This window comes from Mustela nigripes, chromosome 7 (genome assembly GCF_022355385.1).
Source record: "Mustela nigripes isolate SB6536 chromosome 7, MUSNIG.SB6536, whole genome shotgun sequence".
NCBI classification, from domain to species: domain Eukaryota; kingdom Metazoa; phylum Chordata; class Mammalia; order Carnivora; family Mustelidae; genus Mustela; species Mustela nigripes.
The window spans coordinates 41,420,603-41,442,174 of NC_081563.1; positions in this window are offsets into that span (position 1 = coordinate 41,420,603).

Below are 21,572 nucleotides of genomic sequence, written 5' to 3' on the forward strand. Positions count from 1 at the left end.
TTCATTATAACAAAGAAATGATCACCTTAATTTGCATGCTAAGAATTTTATCCACTAATGGCCCAAGCTGCATAAACAGCTTTCATCTTTCTGGAAGGAAAAAAAAAAATCAATTTCCTCTTTGTACAGCACTTATGGTCTTTTGTGTCTTCTAAGAGGCCTGACCCTTTAAAGAGACTTTGATGTTTGTCCCAATTTTATTTTTGTTATTAAATCTCTCTGCCTGGCAGGCATACTCAGTGGAGGCTTATACCATACTCTCCCTCTTAATTGAACCTGGTATTGAGTGACAGATCAAATGATCTTAAATTAATAACAATGACAAATTGCCCTCAAATGGCACTTGTACATAAAAGGAAACACTTCCATTAAACAAATGTTATGTCATCAAGAAACCCATTAATAGCTCTGCCAGTGATCATAGCTGTGTAATTTTTCTCATCAGTGTTAATAACCAGCAAAGTTATAATTGCATATGGAGCTTAATTAAAATTTTCTATCCTATTAATGAGTGTCCATGCTTCAGATCTCCCATTAAATGGAGTGCAAAATTTAGACCATATTTCTTGAGGTCCAGGTTCTTAGAAGACATGAACAGGTACAGACAGAAATGGATTTGGATTATAAAATCTCAATATGCTGTGATTATTAACCACTGGATATTAGAGGTGGAATTGGTCTTAAATATTATTTAAGCTAACTCCAGTCCTTTAAGCTGATTTTAATTTTATATATTTGTGTCTCGTACATACAGCGTAATAGAAATAACAAAGAAAACTGCCTATCTCCTAAGTTAATAATACTGAGCAAGTAAATCTACCTCCTTAGTAAACCTACTTTTCCCACTTTTGCATCCTTACTATCCACTCATATACATATTGTGGCACAGATTGACCAGATGCCCAACAGACCTACCTTCTCTTCCTCCTGAGCCCTCACCTGCATTACATCTTCCAGCACCCTTCATCTAGGTTCCATCAGGGACCATGTGACTTATTCCGGCCAATGGCCTTAAGCAGAAGCCATGTTTGTCACTTTCAAGTGGAGACAGTCAAGGGCGGGTAAGCCTTCTCCACCTCTCATTTCCTCCATCTGCTTTTCACATAGAGAGGATGAGGCAACCATAAGGTGATGGGCACACTGGTGGGAAGGATCCTGGGTCCCTAAATAACTGAGTGGAGTAGAGACCACCCACTCACCACTGCCCACTGACCTAAACTAGACTGTGATGTGAGTGAGAAATTAAGCTTTATTAGTTTCAGCTACTAAGATTTGGAGAAAATTACTTTTTGATAGCACAACACCTGCCCTAATACATATTTTACCTAATTTCGTAGGTAGTTAGGATTTTTTCCTACTTAAAAAAAAATTGACATTACTGGATATGGAGTTTCTACATACTACACAGTCTTCCATGTGATAGAGAATTGTGATTTCAATTACTGAATAATATTTCAAGTTAAGTGATGTGCCAAATTAACATCACCCTTTTTCAAATATTGTGCAGATCATTTCTTGTGTTTTCCTCTTTAGGGAATATCCTCATACATATAATATATTTCCTTAGAATTCTGTTGACAAATTAACTTTTTATAATTATGTGTTAGTTTATATTGCCTCTAACCATTATAAAAGTACTAGCTATTATAAGAGTATATGTATAATCAACCTACATAGAATTGAGAATTTGTCTCCTTTAAAATTTACTTGACAATAAATGGTACCTCGTATATAAATACATTGTATGTATAACCCATATATATATATATATATGATATTTATACATACATATATATACTTTATATAACCACTGTGTATACATACTGATACACGTTTTATAATTTGTGCTTCTTTAATAACTGGTGAGTTTTATACTTTCCAAGTATGTTCATGCTTACACAAACATATTAGCTCCTTTCACATGGAGAATGTAATCCTGTCCACTGGGGAGCATATGATCCTTAGGCTTAGCAGATGACACAACTGAGAATAGAGGGCATTAGTGAAGGGAAGCAATGTTAGGATTATGACTGGGTATCAGAATACAGATCTTATCATTTAAACACAGGGATTTTTCCATTATAGAAAAACCTCCATGTTTATAAAATATGGCATGTCATTCTTGTCCTTATGACTGTCATCTTGGAAAGAATGATCATGACATAAATAAAACATGCATCTCACCTGGTATCATTCCCTGTCACTTGATAGACAAGCTGAATTCAATAAAGGCTTCTACGCACCCAGGGTTTCGCAGCCTTGGAAGCTCAGAGATTATGGTTAAATCTAACCCTGCCATGGATAGAACCAAGCCCAACAGTGTATTTCACAATCTGATTTCCTAGGTTTTGTCCCTATGACATTCATTTAGGGATGAATGAATTCTACACGAGTGATTTAGTATTAGTGACTGAATGTTTGAGTATTAGTAATGGCAGGAAGAGGGGCAGAGACATATGATAATTGAACAGCAGTAGTAGGTCATCCTGAAGTAGTAGTAGGTCAACCTAGAGAAGAAGCAGAAGAGAATGCTGGAGAGACAAGGTAGAGCTAGTATAAATGAAATCAATTAGCAAGTACTGAATTCCTGCTATGTGCCAGGCTCTGCCATAAACATTGGGTGGATGACAGGCAAATCAGATAAAAGCCTCATTTGAATCAAATAAGAGAAAGTATAGTTTAGTGAAGAAGTCAAGAGGTTTTGTAATTAGCCTGAAGCAGGAGACTCAAGGCTAAATTCTGTAAGCTTGGACAAATCTCATTATAACTTCCCCCATATGTAAATTCAAGATAACTATAGTATATGTTTGTTGGGAAGCAAACCTGGGAGATAATATCTGCAAAGATTGTAATGACCTAGTTGGTGCAAATTGTGCCCACTAAAATGCTAATTGTTAAGTTTCATTAACTGGGAAAACCAACTGTCAAAACAGTTATTATACAGCATGAATAAATGCAACAGTAAACACACACACAAAATATGCACTTAGCTCAGAAGAGACCTGGGGATATTGTTAATCTGAATGTGGATTGAATTATCGATACTAATTCTTTACCTTTCTGTGTCCATGGCCCTTGCCATGTAATTTATTCAGCTCCTGCCATAATTAAATTAAAATAGTGTCTATTCCCCTGAAAGAAGAAAATCCATTGCAGCAATAATTAAAATGATAGATTTTCAGAAAGTGACCCAAAATCACAAAATTAAACAAAGCTAATTGTCAATAATTTCATGCCAAAATTATTTTTAAGCATGTGAATGGTGCAATATCCTAGGATTTTTGCCTTCTACCTATAAATCTCTGTGACCAATACCTCCCTCCCTTTTGACTTTGTTCTGTATATAGTGAATGGGTTTCTCTACAGATCTCTTAGGGTTCTTGAACAGATCTTCCTTTTTAAGTTAGAGTGAAAAGATACTCAGACTGGGGATCAGAAGTTCCTGGCTGCTGTCCTGTTCAGCCAATGATTTATTGTGAGTCCTTGCACAAGCTCTTTTATTGCTTTGGTTTTGGTTGGATAATCTTTAACATCCCATCCAGTACCGATATCCATGCATCTAGCCAGCCAACAAATATTTCTTGAGTCTCTCCTACATGTCTAACAATGTCCTGGATCTTGTTCTGCCTTTGCAGGGAGAAGACAGTCAGTAAACAGATAAATTGATGAATGAGAACAGTGTCTGATGCTGGGAAGTATTCTGCAGAAAAATTAAGATATGATGTGACCTGATTATAATTTGGTCATTGAGTAGATGGTAAACATGGTCTCCCTGAGGAGGTGACATTTCAGTTGAAAAGAAGCAAATGAAAAAAAAGTGGCCAGCCTTGTCAGGATAGGGGAAAAGTATATCTTATTCTAAGTGACAACTCTCAGAAGTTCTGTAAATATGGGGGCTGGTGGGACCAAGCTATGTAAAGTCACCACTTAAATTGTCAAAGAGCTTACATTCTGCCATGACTGGTTAGTTCTAAACTGACTACTCCAAAGACCAGTTTGTCCGCAGGCAGGAGGCGTAGGGTACTGCAGACTAGCCGCTCAGGAGGTCAAATTATGAAGTAGGGCCAGAGACACGCACGGAAGTAAGTATAAATTCCACCACTAGGGTGCAGCATAATCACCTAAAACTATAGGAAGAGCAGTAGTGCCTATCTGGGCCCCGCCCCCTTATTCTCAGATCAGAAAACCGAAAACCAGAGAGGCATAGTAAATCCCGAGGGTCTACTCTGCAAGTCATGTGTCCAGTTCCTAAGAATCACTAATCATGTAAATCATGAATCAAGTTTCTGATGGGACTTAACGTTTTTTGAGATGGGGTGGGGAGGGGAAAGGAGGCTCTAATTTTGCTATAGCCTGCAGGAGAGTCGAGTTACCTATTGCTACTAATTCACTACTGCTCCATATTCTGTTTCCATTTGAATAGAGCAGAATTATTACAACACTCGTACACCAAATGAGAGCAACCTCCCCACCCACCCCCCCCAAAAAAAGAAGGAAGGAAGGAAGGAAGGAAGGAAGGAAAGAAAGAAAGAAAGAAAAAGGGAAAAAGGAAAAAAGTAGGTTGGGTTGCTTAGTCCTATAACACAGCCTAATTCTCACTTGGCTAATTCTAGCAGATGTGAGTCCTAGACCCTATTGGTGACTAACTAGGAGAGGTGGTATGTAGCAGCAGTAAAATGCCAAACTACTGTTATCATGGTCAGAAGCCTTGTGTTCATTCCCTATGGTCAACCCTAAAACTTTCATTCCCCAGCCCAGAAAATGATCATTCCACTTGTCTTGCCTACCACATGTGATTATCAAAAGTTAAGAAGAGAACTCGGAGTGGTATTTTGTATATTAGACAACAAACGTAAAAAGTGCCTGATTGTTTACTAATGGAAATGATTTATTAGTTGGATTAATTCACTTTTTTGGGTCTCAGTACTCTTTTATTTTATTTTATTATTATTATTTTTTAAAGATTTTATTTATTTATTTGACAGAGAGAGATCACAAGCAGGCAGAGAGGCAGGCAGAGAGAGAGAGGAGGAAGCAGGCTCATTGCTGAGCAGAGAGCCCGATGCAGGGCTCGATCCCAGGACTCTGAGATCATGACCTGAGCCGAAGGCAGTGGCTTAACCCACTGAGCCACCCAGGCGCCCCCTTTTATTTATTTTTTTTAAGAGATAATTAGATTAAATAAACTCTCAGGCTCTTCCAGATCTAACAGACTTGATTTTATGACAAAATAGTAGCCTTACATCCTCAAAGAAGTATCCTCTAGGTCTTTCATCTTTATTATGGGGTTTGCCACTGGCAACCCAATACATTCTGTGGTATTGAAGGGATGTTTTCATTACAAAGAAGTTGCCTATCTTCGTTCATTCACATACCAAATCATAAGGCACATTTGGGTTGAAGCTAGAAAGCATGTTAGACCTCACAGTATCCTTTTCTGGAGCTGACTGACATGGAACCACAATTTCTCAAGTTTATATCGGTAACATAGCTAATGGGATAATTCCATGATGCCTCTTGCAAGGTTTCAAAACAGCTGCCTGATGAACCATAAATCTGACTGGATTTATGCTGTAGGAGTAGAATCCTTTCTGAGTTCCTGGTCATAGATAACCTATTCTCATTCTGGTTCTCAGGGCAGGATTCTGTAAATCACTGAATAGAATAACTGCTCCCTGAATAGTAAAGTAAACTCATTAGGAGCCCATGAGAAATTAAGTCATTCTGAAGGGGGAAATGAATGGGCCAAATTCCTAGTTATTTCCAAATAAGATGGGCACCCTGAAGCCAGCAGCTCTTAAACTTTTTTGTCAAATGTTCACTTATAAGAAACAAAATACAGTAAAGACCTTTTTCATTTGCTCCATTTCAAAAGGAGGCAAAAGAATCACCCTTGTTTAATTATAAAGGAGTGTCACTGTACAAGCAAATTTTGGGGGAAATGTATCCATCTCTTAGCAATGGCAGGGAAGGTGATACATTATCTTTTACTTGGAAAGTATGTAGTAATCCCTCCTTCTCTGTGGTTTCACCTTCCATGGTTTCAGTCACCCACGGTCAACCATGGTCTGGAAGCAAATGACCCTTTTCTGACATATTGTACTGTCAGAAGGTTAATAGTAGCCCAGTGCTATGTCACAGTGTCTATATATGTACCTCACTTCATCTGGTCACACGGGCATTTTATCATCTCACATTATTACAAGAAGGGTGAGTATAGTACAATAAGATACTTTGAAAGACCATATTCACATAAGTTTTACAGCATGTTGTTCTAATTGTTTCATTTTATTGGAAGTTATTAGTGTAAATCTCTTACTGTACCCGAGTTAGAAATTAAGATTTATCATAGGTATGTATGTACAGGAAAAACAGTATTTATAGGGTTTGGAACTACCTGTGCAATGGAGATCTTGGAACATATACTCCGCAGATTAAAGGGGGGCACTAGTGTATATAACTGAAAGTCTGATTATTTCAGTTATACACATCATATATTGTTAAAAACCCTGATAAACATGTATATCAACTTGCATGATAGATTTTTTTAAATATCCGATGATAATAGTATTGATAATGATTAAAAAACTCATAGTATTTCAAAGCTGGAAAGCAAGAACATCAGCAAATGAATACCATGCCTTACTGAAGACAGCACTAGTGGTGCATTGATGGTTTTCTTATAGTATTACTGAAGATCTTCTTGCATACATTGCCATTAGGATCTCCATTGGATAGCCAAGAATTGCTGAGCAAAAACTTAGCAGAATATTGAATTAGAGTTGCTGGTAAAATCTTGTTATATCCTACTTCTCATCTAATATCAAGTTCTGCTAATGCTTAATAACTAACTTAGGAGGTCAGTAGTCGAAAGTGCTCTTCACCATTGCAAACTTGAGTCCACTACAAGATTGTCCATCATTCACCTTAGAACTAAAGAAAACTGACAAACCTAGGAGGAAAATGTCACGGGTCCTATAGTAGGCTAACCACCTGGTGCTTAATAGTACTTATATACTTTTTAAAATTTCATTTGTTTATTTGAAAGAGAGAAAGTGGGTGGAGGGAGAGAAACTTCAAGTAGACTCCCCACTGAGCCCGGAGCCTGACATAGGGCTCCATGCCACTACTCTTAAGATCATGACCTGAACTGAAACCAAGAGTTGGACGCTTAACTAACTGAGCCAACCAGGTGTCCCAATACTTAAATGTTTTTTTATGTGGAAGCTTTGTTATTCTATATAGGACTAAAATTTAATATAAAGTGGATCATATTCTTTCACTGAATCACTTAATTCTAGGAATTGGGGATGTAGTCAAGTACTTACCAAAGATCCTATTTTCAACTTAATAATTGCCTGAGAAAAAGGGAGGAAGGGACTATTACCAATTATGCACTAAACATCAGGAATTTTGCTAGATGTTTTACATATGCTATTGTGTTTAGTGTTTTGAGCAATTTTCTGTGATATTTATTATTTTTTCCTGATTTATGGTTTAGGAAACAAAGACTCGAAAAGTTAATTAAGTTGTTCAAGTCTATACAGCTAGTAAGTTGTGGAGTGGGGATTTGAACCAAGTATCTTTTCAATTCAAAGCTCTTCTTTTCACATTATTGCTCCTACAAAGGTGACAGATATTCTTCCCCCAAGCACATACTTTCCAAACTCTCTGCCAACACTACGATGGATTAGTCCATAATGTTGCCTATGGTCTGTAGGCCACAGCAACCAGGAACTGCCGAGCCATGATGAAGGGTCAGCATTCAAGTTTAGCACATGACGTGAGTTTCTGGAGAGTTTTTTTTTTTTTAGTAATAGAATGTACCAATCCCAGACTTTCTATGTGACAACAGGAGGAGGAAAAAACCCAATTTTGTCCGTTTTCTCTTTTTTAGGAATCAAAGGAATGGATAACTCGGTAAGTATCATCAACTAATTCTTTGAAAAGAGGCCCAGTGAGATGAACACTTAGTTTCCTGGGGATGTGATAAAAGTTTAAAGCCATCAATATCACATCTCATCTCCCCTAATCCCATAGGTCTAGCCCACCCAGGAATGCCACTGGTGAATTCTGATGCATTTGAGAGCAGAATATCAAAGAATAGGCAATGAATAAATCATAAGAGTGGGGAGTCTTTAGCCACTTTCCTTGTAGAGTATGGTGCTTCAGAGGCAGCTCTACAGTGAAGATAAGTGAAAATAAACATCTTGCTCCTATGAGCATAATACCAGGAGCCCTGCCAGATAATTTATGTGAGTAAGTGTCTATAATTACTCATGTTCATACATATTCATTCCCATGCTCCTAATTTTAGAGAACAGAGAAGTGAATAAATTGATTAGTAATTTGATTGTATTTGATTCAGCTGGCTCTCTTAAGTGCCTTATAAAGGTCCCAGAATAAGTTTCTACTAATGGAGAATTCAGGGGCAGGCTTGAGACCTTGGGGAGTAGTAGATTGACTGATGATGGGGTGATTGAGCCATTCATTTATTCAGACATTTTATTCATTCATTCATTCATTCAACAATTATGCCCTGCTCTACCCAGGTACTGTGCTAGGTACAGAGGACACCCATTTTGATAAATGACCACACCTGCACTATCTACTGTCTATTCTTGTGGGGAAGATAGTCAAGTAATGAAGGCACTGATTACAGGACAACGTGGCCAAGTGTTAAAGGCATCCAACACAGGCTGGGGTTTCAGGAATGAGTTCCTAATGATGGAGAAATCTGAGCAGCTTTTGGAAGGAAAGTTAAGAGCCATCTGGATTCTGAAGGATGGAACACGTTTCATTTGGAGGCATAGCAGTAAGAAGGCTCTGGACCTTAGAGTTTCAGCAATTTTGTACCATTAGAAGGAAATGGAAGAGTAGTTGAAAAAGAGCCTCCAGGTGCAGGGAGTCAAATGGTTACTTCTCCTAAAACCCAGGGTGGGGCCTGGAAGGGTTTTAGGCCAAGGGTCTAATACACTAGGTTTTTATCTCAGAAAGTTCACTCAGACTTCTGTGTGGAAGGCAGACTGCATTTGGCGCAGATTCTGGCACAGAAAATTAATGGAGGAATTCACACAAGGAATGATGAAACTTGAAACTGAATTCATAACAATAGAGACTACGGAAAGGAGGAACAGATTTGATAGATACAAGTAAGGGAAAACTTGCACAAGTTGGGGATATTATGGTAAATGAAAAGGAATATCAGGGCACACTATGGTCCTGTGAGGCAGCTGGAGGATGAGGATACCATTCGTGAGGAGAACACACTGGAAGGAACCGTTCTGGGGAGGAATGTATAGGAGATTAGTTTAGAAACATGAGGAGTTTAAGATGTCACAGAATTCATGCAGAGCTTAGCCACAGTATCCAAGTGATGTAGGACTGTCTTCAGAATTCTGTTTCTTTGTTTTCACACCTTTGTTGTGTCTCTTTGGAATGCTTCATTTTCCTCTCCTTCCATCCTCCCCAGAAAAGCATGTACTTCTGTTTTAGGGTCATCTCCAATGCTGCTTTCTCTATGAAGACTTCTGTTGTCCACTCATCTTCTCCCTATCATGGTTCACTCCACCTCATCCTTGCCCTAGAAAAGCTAAGTCCTAGCTTTCCTTTAGTCCTCATCCCAGTGAATTGTCTTTACATGCACTAACGATGGTTCACCTGACATCCTGTGAACTCGAGGGCAGGGAATCTGTATCTCATTCTTACCCTTGTAACCTCAGCTCCTAACAGAGCCCTAAAGGGCGTGCAATAAATGTTTGTCTCTTGAATCTTTTTTTTTACCTGACATTCTGTGCTCACATAAGAGCCATTCATAGCTTTCTAAATGAGGCAAGAGAGAGTTACACCTTGATTCTGCTCATCTACTGATGGCTGTATCCCTGGGAAGGGGTAGAGCACGGTGGTCCAGAGCCCAAGACTGCTTCTCAGAGAGGTTAGGAGGGAACCTAAGAGGAGTTTTAGTGTAGAAAACAACATTCCACCAGTTCACTGACATTCACTCCCTTATTTCCAGTTCCCTGGTGCACTGTGTTTTTTAGCTCACACAGGGACAGAGCCCTTAGGAGCAGAGGGGTCTGGAGAGCTCATAGCTATCAGGCAAGGCCTCTCCTGAACTTGGCCTACAGAAACCCAGCCTGTCAAAAACCATGACTAGATGGTTGTAGCTTAGTGGTTTTGATTTTTATCTTCCCCTTACAGAATTTTGACTTAGAACTTCAGTGAACTACTAGTTGGGAGTCCCAGTCTTTCCTAGTTCCATCTGGCTTCCATGAAGATTACCCAAAGAGGAGTTCCCTAAATCCCCAAAGCAAAACAAGCCCAGCCTGACCCTAATGTTAGCAGCACCTTGGTTGGACATAGCAAGTTGTGTCTATACAAAGTCTAGTCTTGGATACTCTGTGCCTAATGACTGAAGACAAAGAAGTGAAAGCAGGCTCCAAACCTTCCCATATACCCAGTCCCACAAAGGCAATGTGTCTAACCCCTTCTTCTCACTGGATTTAAGCTTTTTTGAAGATTAGACCATTAGCCAGGTCTGTCTTCCAATTCTCCACTGAGGGGGCAGCTGGGCTTTAAGCATAAGCTCAACCTGTTTTCTAGGTGACCCCAAAATATGCCTACTTCTCCTTGTACTTTGGCCTCACAGCTAAGATTTGTTTCTCATAATCAATTAATCATCCTAGACTCAACTCAATTACCTGATTTTCTCTTACTGTGATAATTGCTTCAGCCTGACACTCCTGATGTGTTTTTGCCTGCCTATCTTTGCTTGGATGTTCTTCAGATCCTTACACTTTCTTAGACTGCTGTGAAATGCCATACCCTGGGCAGGGCTGTTCCTGGGGCTCTGTCAGATGCCACCAGCCTCTGTTTGCACTAGAATGTATTCCCTGCTTATGGGCTCATCACTACTGCAGGACCCTGTAGCAGGCTGAGCCACTAGTGTCAAAGTTGGTCTCCTTTCCTTAGATAAACAATGGCCACCCTCTGTAGCTGACTCATTTGCTACCCTGGAGTTTGTGGAGTGAAGGGGGGAGCCAGGGAGCCAGGGAAGGCAGGTCTTTTACTTCCTCCTTCCCAAACCACACTGAGCAGAACCCAGAAGTCAGGTCACTTAGCTTAAGAGAATTAGAGAACATTCAAGTGACTGGCAAAGGCTCTGGAATTGTACTGTGAAGACCCAGTAGCCAGGGATTCAGGAAGAGAAGGTGTGCAAAGACAATAGGAAAATGGAGAAACCAGCTAGACCTGAATTAACATAGAGGAGGAGATATTTGAAGGGACAGATTTGTGGATTAACCTTACTTGAGGTGTATTTGCCAAGACCATGCTGAGAATCAGAACATCACAAATTCACAGAACCTCAGAGCTGGGGAAACTGTGAGAGATGATGTTAAAGAAGCCCTTGGGGGCAAGATGGGCAATGTGAAGAAGTGAATAAATAAGGATGATGGCAGATGGTGAGTGGTAACCCCCGCAGAGATCATTGGTACCATGCAGCAAGTTGGCCCAGTGCTGCAAGATCTTCACATTTTTCAAGGGAACCCAGCAATCCAAATTTTACATGAGCTTTCATGATTTCTAAATGTTGTCAAATAATTAAAATTGTTTTCAAACACATCAAATCAAAATATATCTGTCAGCTGGATGTAGTCTCCAAGTTAAAGGGATCTTCTATTTTTAAGGTGGTAATAGGGGAGGCCCAGGGAAGTAGGTAGATTTCTCAAGATCCAATAATTATAGAAGGGGAAGTAATTGATGGCTCAAGTGTACTTTACTCTCTCCCTCCCTCCTCTCTTCTCTCTCTTTCCAATCCAGCACCTTGTGGAGATGTAGGGAACCTTAGGTATTTGACCCTCTCCTCAACCAGAAAACAATGGAATGGAGACAAAGACCCTTGTTGCTTTTTGACTTCCTGTTGGCTTGTTCCTTCTTTGAGAGGTTGGCCTCCTATTCCGTGTGGTGAGAGTGGAAAGAGACTGGATCACATTCCAGCCCAGGCTTAGCTACTAACCTTGGAGCTTTGGAGAATTCTGTTTTTTGGACTTCATTCTCTTTGTAGATATAACGAGGTTGTCAGTCTGGTAACTTCCAAGTTTCCTAAGTGAACCCAAGCTTACTTCAAATATCTCTATAAATGCTCATTCTGTTAGCACTTCCTCCTGCTCTGTTCCCCTCCCCCAGCATCCACACACATATTTCAAGTACCTGGTACCCTCATGTAGCTCCCCAAAGCCTGGAGTTTACCATCTGAATAAAATTATCCCAATGGTCTGCAGTGACCTACATTATCTAACCCCTTTTACGGAACTTTCTCAAATTCTACTCCCCCACTTCCCACTCTGCCCAGGAACACTGGCATCCAAGGTATTCCTCAAGGGCACTCTGAATGTAAATTGTAAAATGGTGAGGCTGCTTGAAAAAGAAATTGACAGTTCTTCAAAATGTCAAAGAGAATTACCATGTGACCCAACAATTCTACTCCTAGGTATGCACCCAAGAGAAATTAAAACATAAGTCCACACAAAAAAACTTGTACACAGATACTCATAGCAGCATTGTTCATAACAGCAAAAAGTGCTGATGATGCAAATGTCCATTACCTCATGAATGGCTAAAGAAAATGTGGTATATTCCTGGAAAGAATATTATTAGATAATAAATTAGATAAGAATGAAGTACTAATACATGCTAGAACATGGATGAACCTTGGAAACTATGCTACGTGAAAGGAGCCAGTCACAAAAGACCACATATTATATGAATCCACTTATATGAAATGTTCAGAATGAAAAAAACCCTCCAGAGACAGAAAGTAGGTTAGCGGTTGCCTAGGGCTAGGGTGGTGGTATTGGGGTTTGTGTGGGGGGGGGGGGGGGGGAGGCTGGTGGAGGAGAATGGGAGAATGATAATAGTTCTAGGGCATTTTTGGGGTGAGGAAAATCTAAAGTTGATCATGATGATGGTTGTACAACTCTGTGAATATGCAAAAAATTATTAAACTGTATACTTTAAATAGGTCAATCATATATGTAAATGATACTTCAATAAAGATGTTCAAAAGGTAAAATGAGAAGTGTTTACAAAGGGCTTTTATATACATTATCTCATCATTTCCTCAAACGACAACAACAGTGCAGGTAGGGACATGGGCTCACCTCCACTAGTGTGCAGAAGGGAAACCCAAGTTCCAAGTTTGGCCATATATCCAAGGTCACTCTGCTGGTAAGTGAATCATCTAAAATGAAGATTTCTGGCTTCATATTTTATTTTATCCCCTCCCCCCCACGCGATTTCTTACTTCTTTGCCCTTTTGATTTCTATTTTTAGATCTGGTTTTTGATTTAATTCTGATGAGCCCTTCATCCTCTGTTTGCATCTTCTTCACCACAGCCAGCATTTTATTCATTAATTCATTTATTCAAACATGGAAAAACACAAAGACTGCTCTGCAAGCTAACTGCCAGATATATGAGTTACTTCACATTCAAGAGTTTTGAAAATTCTGGAAGTGATGGTCCTTCATGAAAAATACCTTTTGGGCTCCCCACCCTGCATTGTGGAATCAGGCTACAGTTCTGTCAGCTGGCCTACCTGCCAGGAGAGATAACCTCCTGTGGCCTCCTTGTCTGGATGTACTTATTCATTTACCTCAATGACACTGTCTAACCAGGCTGGTTAGTCTGACAGTCTGTCATCCACATATCTCTAACACTTTAAAAAGTTCTCTTTCCCTCCCTTCCATCTTTCCTTCCTCCCTTCTTCCTTTTCCTCCTTCCTTTCTCTCTTATGAATGAATAAATTAATCAATATGTAAATGAATGCCTGGAACATAGGATTTTTATTTTTTATTTATTTATTTATTTATTTATTTTAAGATTTTATTTATTTATTTGACAGAGAGAAATCACAAGTAGGCAGAGAGGCAGGCAGAGAGGAGGAAGCAGGCTCCCTGCTGAGCAGAGAGCCCGATGTGGGACTCGATCCCAGGACCCTGAGATCATGACCTGAGCCAAAGGCAGCAGCTTAACCACTGAGCCACCCAGGCGCCCTGGAACATAGGATTTTTAAAAAGGGGACTGGCACATATACAAATTTTTCACTTGGGAGATCATCCCTAGTGGCAGAGGAGAGGATTGGATACTGGGAAACCCATTAGGAGACCCTAACGATTAGTGTTGGCGGTTGTGGTTATTTATTTTGATGATCAAAGGCCTTTCAAGATATCAAAATGCCATTCAGAGCATCAGAAACTCAACTGAGTTTCTTGTGGTTTGATTTCTAAGGTCACTAACCTAGAAATTGGTTATAAATCACCCACTCCCAGACCATACTAGATTCACTTGTTTATTCATTTATTCAGTAAATACTTGCTTCGCATCTCCTCTGTTCTTGGCATTATGAAACTGGGTATGCAGCAGTGAACAAAACCGGCAGGGATCTGGGTACTGCGGTCTAGTGACAAACTTTAGATAAGCCAGCAAACAGATATGAAAATGGATCTGTAAATGATCTATAGTTAATGTGCATGGAAACCAAAGTTATGGATAAAGGGAGTAATGGAAAATGAAATAGTGAAATTTAAGGGCAGCCAAAGAAAAGTAAGTCTTAAATGCCAAATTGAGTCAACAGTGATGGTAATCATGATGATGGTGTTGATGATGCTAATGCTTTATATTTAGGTAATGCTGTTATATTTACAGTCTTTTTTTTTTTTTTAATACCTGTCCAATCCTCCCCCTTTCTACATGAAATATGAGCAGCATAAAGAAGTAAAGTGAGTCATCTGTGGTGACAGAATTTCTAGAGTCAGAGGTTATAGTAGAACCGTCTTTGGTGACTCACTCTCTAAATAAGTGTCATTGTTGTGCTTTATTAACACACAGTTTTACAGGGAAGCCCACCTCTCCCCTTGGTCGTCTGTGCATACTTTCTTCTACTCTCTTTTGCCTCCCAGGCCATGGCCAAGTCTCCAAGGTATACAGTTTGGAAACTGGCTAAATGTCATGCTCTTCTATGGACACACTCCACTAGATACTGGGAAATATATTTGTGCTGTAATTCTAACAAATGCACTAAATACTTTGGCTTATGTTCAACCTCATACCTTCCATCTAACCATCGCTAGGAAAATGTAGCCTCAAAAATTTAATATGGTTTTGTTCCTTCTGTATTGTGCTGTTAGGTTGGTCATGAGAACGAATCTGAGGAGAACCATCAGTACTTTTCTCTGTACTTGCTGAGATCTTACCCTGATCCAGTGCTGTTATCCTTGACCAGCTTCTGGGATGTGCCAGCTTTCCCACTGTACTCAGGGGTATGTCTTTTCTCTGGGTGCTGCAGGACAGCCTACAGTTCAACATTTTAAAATCAAAGTATTTCTCCCTAAGCTCAGGAAAACGTATACTTTGCACCTCATCTGGGAATTGAGGCTCCCACTGTGGACTCTGGTGGAGGGTCCCCCAGACTATTCCTTACATCAATCCTCATTATTCTCTGCACCTCTGTGCTCTGTTCCATCTCTTCAGATGCCAACATCTATGACTGGTATCACCTAACTCCTTTGCTCTCTGGCTGCCACTTGGGTTGGTCAATGGGAGGTCTATCAGGAGATTCAAGAGGAAGAAAGAGGAAGGCATTGGGGAATTTCTTCGAGTGGCTCCCTTCATGCTGTTCGGAAGTTTTGACTCTGGTATCCTCCTTTACAACCATAGCTTTTGTCAGTTGGCCCTTCTTCCATGGATCTAGCTCCCACTTGGGGTCTAGTAATATTGTTTCCTCCCCCTGATTCTCTAAACCTACAGTGGTAACTTTGCTAGTCCTGGGTCCCTCAACATTCCTTGTAGATGTTCTTAACCCTGCCCCAAACTCTGCAAATGGTTTCATCGTTAGAAGTTCTCTTCACATATGTCTTATAGGAGTACAGGACCCTACTGTGCCCTCTGTGTAGTGCCTGGAGGACTTTAGAGAACTAACTTTTTCTCCCTCTCAAATTCTCAAAGACTGTGTGAGCCTTTATCTTATAGTCTCAACATTTCTCACAGAGTCTACCCCATTGGAGGTGCTTAGTAAATTAATCAAGAAACAAATACATGAGGATGGAAGCTCTTTCACATTCTGAGGGTGCCTGACGTGGAAGTTCATCTCATGGGTTCCTAGGAATGGCAGGCTGAGTTTCAGAGCTAAATAGTGGAGTTCACTGTCCAGATAATTTCAGTAAATAATTACTGTATCCCATTACATTTGTGGAGTGATTATGCATCTACCATGGCATTTGACCTTTACCACAATCTAAGAGAAATAGAAAAAAGCCAGATACTACCTCAGTTCACAAAATGGGCCCAGAGAAATTAAGCAACTTACTGAAGGTCATAATCTTTGGTTAATTAATATACCTTTCAGTGTGGAGAGAAATCCATAAACAAAGGATTTTACCCCCATCCCAAAAATATTGCCCTGTAGCTGGTAAAATTCAGAGCCATCTTTGAAGGGAGCTGTTAATGCTTCAGTATCCATTCTTCTATTCACTCAGACTTTGACCCCTGTGTTGAGCCCATGGAAGCAGTGGTAGGACAAGAGGTGGTGGTTTCTGCCCTATGAGCTCATGCTTTTGTGGCGGAAACAGGGACCATTCAAATAACTACAGGAGTAGACTGCAGACAGAACTAAGAAGCAGTGTGAGGAAGGAAAAGAACAGGTCATTCTGAGCAGGACCCGTGATTTGGTCAGCACCCTATCTGAGAAAATGATGTCTAAGTTGAGAACTGAAGAATAAGTAGGAGTTACTGAGTAAGGGGATTGAGAACTTGGGTGAAGAACATTCTAGGCAGAGCAACTAACCCATTCCAAAGCTGAAACAGAGATTAGCCTATCTGAGAAACTAAAACAAGCCTAGTGAGGCTGAAATTTGGTGAGGGCAGGGGAAAGACATGGCCTTCGGGTTCTCAGAGGCTTTGTTCTACCTGGAAGCTCCCATCCTCCTAGCATTAGGTGGAGCTGAGATGATTATTCTCCTTTATGATTGGAATCCATGCAATGAACTGTCAATAAAAAATTTGAAAGGATTTCCAGGAAGGAAAAGAAAGCTTCAAATTTTCAATCATGGAACACTGGTTTTTATTATATTGTTGACTCTTGGGGTGTTTAAAAGTAAGACAAAGGGGTACCTGAGTAGCTCAGTTGGTTAAGCGTCTGCCTTTGACTCAGGTTATAGTCCCAGGGTCCAGGGATGGAACCCCACATTGGGCTCCCCACTCACCTTCTCCCTCTCCCCCCGTTCATGCTCTCTCTCTCTCTCTCTCTCCTTCACTATCTCTCTCAAATAAGCAAAAAAAATATGAAAAAAAAAAAAAAAGACCAAGGGACTGCACTGAAAATACTAAAAAATTAGTTATGGCTGATTGCATTTTTCATAACTAACTTCAATAAACAGAGTGGGATTAGCATCCTAAATGAAAATACTGTCGTATCATGTCAAAAAAAACAGTAGTAGTGTAATGAGAACAGTTTTATGATCTGAGAAATTAAGTGTCATAATAGTATCTATGTGGCCTAACATGCAGTGGAGATTAGCAGTTGTAGTCAGCGTCCTGGTGGGAAACAGATAGTCCACTTGAAAGGCTAACTCAGGAGTTTATTGAAAGAATTATTTATAGGGGTGAGCACAGGGTTAAGGAAACCCACAAGAGATAGGCAGATGGTGACATACCTAAGGACTAATGGGAAATTAGTGCCACACAGAGACCTGACTGTATTTTTTGTACTCCTGATGTTCTGGCATCTGGGACCTTGATCCTGGAGAGACTGTACCCCAAGGGCTAATTTCTAGAGACAGCAAAAGACTTTCCTACCTTTGATATGCAAACAAACCAATCCAGTTTGTATACAACCATCAACTTAAATTCTTACTTAGCAAGCCATTTTTTTCCAGCAAGCCTTATCTCCCCTCCCTGAAATCCACCCCAATTCCAGGGCCAGGTAATAAACAACTAAGGACCACCCCTATAGCTCCCAACATGTTGAAATTATTCAAGCTCAAATTCAAGCTCCCAGCTTCCTGTGAAAACCCCAGTAAAGTTTCTGGTCCATCTTCTCTGTCTTCACCCTCCTCTGCCTGCTGACCTATTCTGGTTCTTTCCCTATATGGCCCTATGTGGTGTGCATTGCCTTCTGTTTCTAAGGACCTGTGAGCATAAACTTCCCCGTTATTATATTATATATATTATATATGTGGACAGTTATTTCCATGTCCACATGTCTTATAATACCTGCTTAAAACAAGTTCCAAACACATTTTAAGCACGACCCATAAGGAGCTTTTCTTGGCATCTAGGAAGAGTTATAGCCACTGAAGAGGGGCCACTCAACGGGAAATATGGATCTATGGAGGGGGATACAGCTGCTGCAAACCACAGACAGTCTGAGAGTCAGGAAAATAAATACCCAACCTCTCTTTTTCTCCTCTCTGATCTCCTAGCTGGACCTCTTACAGAAAAAAGTCAAATGAAAGCCAGGTGATACAGACTTGTAGATGTCTGTTCCCTTGGCACAGAGCAGGACAGGGAACAGTGGAGAATGGATCAAGAGGTCACACATGGGTGAAGAACTGGTCAGTGGCCGTCTCACGAATTTCAGCCATGAAGGCTGTTCCTAATCTAGTAGCACCAAAGGGATTTTTGACTGTAGCATAGATTTGGCCCATGGAGTCGCACTGAGAAGAACAAAACTCATTGTCAATTTAAATGAGCCCTAATGCTCCCTTGATTTCCATGGAAGAGCTATGTCGTGGAAAAGTCATGGTCAGTCCAACTATTCACCAGTATTTCCATCTCTAATTACTCATGTTTCTGATCCACTTTGTTACCTTTCCAGAACACAAGTCAGATGATGCGCCTTATTTCTTCAAGAACTTGCAAGGCTGCCCAGTGCCTTAAGAAGCCGGACCACGAGGTTCTCTACCTGCCTGGCCCTGCACGCAAGCCTCCTCCCATTCATCTTCTGTGTCCTTGCACTGTGAACTCTTCTTTATCCCTTAAGCATGTTGAACCCTTTCAAAGCATAGCCTTTGCGTATCCTGCGACTACTGTTCAACTTAACTTTTCTAATCTTTGCCTGAAAAAGTCCTTTCAAATACAACCTCCCCTGTAACATCCCTACTCTTTTCCTTCCTATAATAAGCAGAATTACTCCCTCCTCCCCCCATAGTACTTTGCTCAAATACTTATTAACAACGCATATAGCCTCATCTTATTTAACTCATCAGCTTTTCATTCAGTGTTTCCCATTTGTCATTATACCCAACAAAGCTGTAGGGGCTCAGCAGTTACTTATTTGAATAAATAGATGAGTGAATTAATGAGTGATTAAATTCACATCTACTTATGAAATAGTCCAGCTCCACTGAAGAAATTAGAGATTTAGTTGGGGATTTGGAGGTAAGGAAGGAGGGAAAGGAGACAAGTAATTGAGTATTTTTAGGATAGTGATGGCTGCTGGCAGACTGCCATCCCTCAACATCCACGTGTTGGCAGGCCCCGGGGATTGAGGAAGGGACCACACAGGGATGGAGTAAAGCACAGAGAGGGGGAGGATGTACATTACTTAGGACAGTGATGTTCAAGCTTCAAGTACTACTTAAACATTTTTATTATGTACCACTTGTGTGCTATTAATGTTTTTTAATTGACATACTTTAAAAACACATTAATTTAAAAACCTGTGTATTTGCAACCATAATGGAAAACCAGTATGTCTTGCCAAACAATCATAAAATAAGGATAAAAATAAACCCTGGAAACAGAACCTTATTGCTAATTTCAACCTGGACACTGCTGCCTGCTGAAATTCAAAGTCTGAGACCTAAGCCCTCTTAGTTAAAAAGATAATTTGGCAAGTCTCAGAAGGTGTCAAGAACATATATGTACTAAATTAATACTTTCTCTTATAAATGATCAGAAAACTCAGATGTAAACGGAGAAAGAATGACTCTGAACTAGACCCTCGTGTCTAGTTCCCTAGCCATGCCATAGAGTCAACCCATGAGCATCCACGCTCTGGAGAACGCTGCTCCTGGGTAGTCACTGCCCTTCAGAGGTAAATGGGCTTCCCCAGAAACTTCACCACGGATGACATTGTTTCTGTGTGAAAAGGCATTCCTCATGCTCCAGCAGCAGTTTCCTTAGGAACTTTCCAGAAGAAGGAATAGTCAGAAGATACCTTTTGGTTCCCAGCACCCAGACCTAGAAAAAGTCCTTTGCCTTTCATGAGCTTCATTTTCTTTCACTGTGAAATGTGCACTATGGTACCCATCCAATTGTACTCACAATGCAAAATTAGCAAGAGTACCCAAAGTGCTGTACAAAATGTGTTGAACGCACAACTGGCAGCAGACAGCACATAGGAAATATTATGTGTTAGTTTTGGATTGTTGGTTTGAGTTACTAGAAATTATACTGAGACTTTCCCTAATCATTTATTTATTTACTGTTAAATATTAAATGTGTAGCATTAAGTACATACCCATTTTCCAGATGTGATAGTGGTTAACATTTTATCATATTTGCTGCAGATTAGTTTTTTAAGAACAGTATCTTACAAGTTGTAATTAGAGTTTCCTTCATATTCAACCTAATTACATTTTTCTCTCTCATTTGCTATAAAATATTTAATGCATTTGCTATGTACATATTGTCATAAACATTTAGATTGTACTTTTATGTTTTTAAACCTTAAATAGCATACCTTGCATATATTATTTTGCTACTCACCTTTTTCAATTAAAATTATATTTTTGAAATTTATCCATATTATCTATTTATCTATTTATAAGAGCTACATTCTATTCCATGTACAAATATACTGCGTTACTTATCTCATCTCAAATAGTGGAAACCCACCACCCCATTCTTTACTATCACATATAATGTAGAGTGTATACTCAGAATATTGCTACTTACTTATTTCTAGTGTGTGTATTTTAGTGGAATTTCTAAATCACAGGATATGTGCCTTTAACTCTATCAGATATTGCCAACTTGTTTTCCAATTATAACAATCTGTGGCTTTTTCCATGAGTATATAAACAGAAGAGGAACACTCTGAGTGGTGGCATTTTAGGTAGTGGAGAAGGGAAGGTAGGAGGCGTTGATGGGCAGATGAATTCCTGTGACACGAGCATTCCTCTAATTCTCCACGGTCTCACTATAAGCATCTTCTACGACGGTGATCAATGAGCCCTATACCTTCTCTTCCCTGTATCTATTAAACTGCCATGAGGTTTCTTCTTTGCTTCTGTTCAGATGGTCACAGGTGTAACCAGCAGTAACTCTCCCTGAAGACAACTTTTGGAGTACCGGGAATGGTTAAGTTCCGTAGACACGTATCCAACTGTGGATATTGCATTAGAAATGTTTGTTACCATGGTATCAGCCTTACTCTGAGAGCATGGGAATCCAGGTATTTTCTGCAGGGCTTTTCAACCCAAGAAGTTACCTGTATTTCCTGATCTATAGGGAATGATTTTTCACTGTCCGAATAATAAAATGCATTTAGTATTCAGAATCAGGATTGTT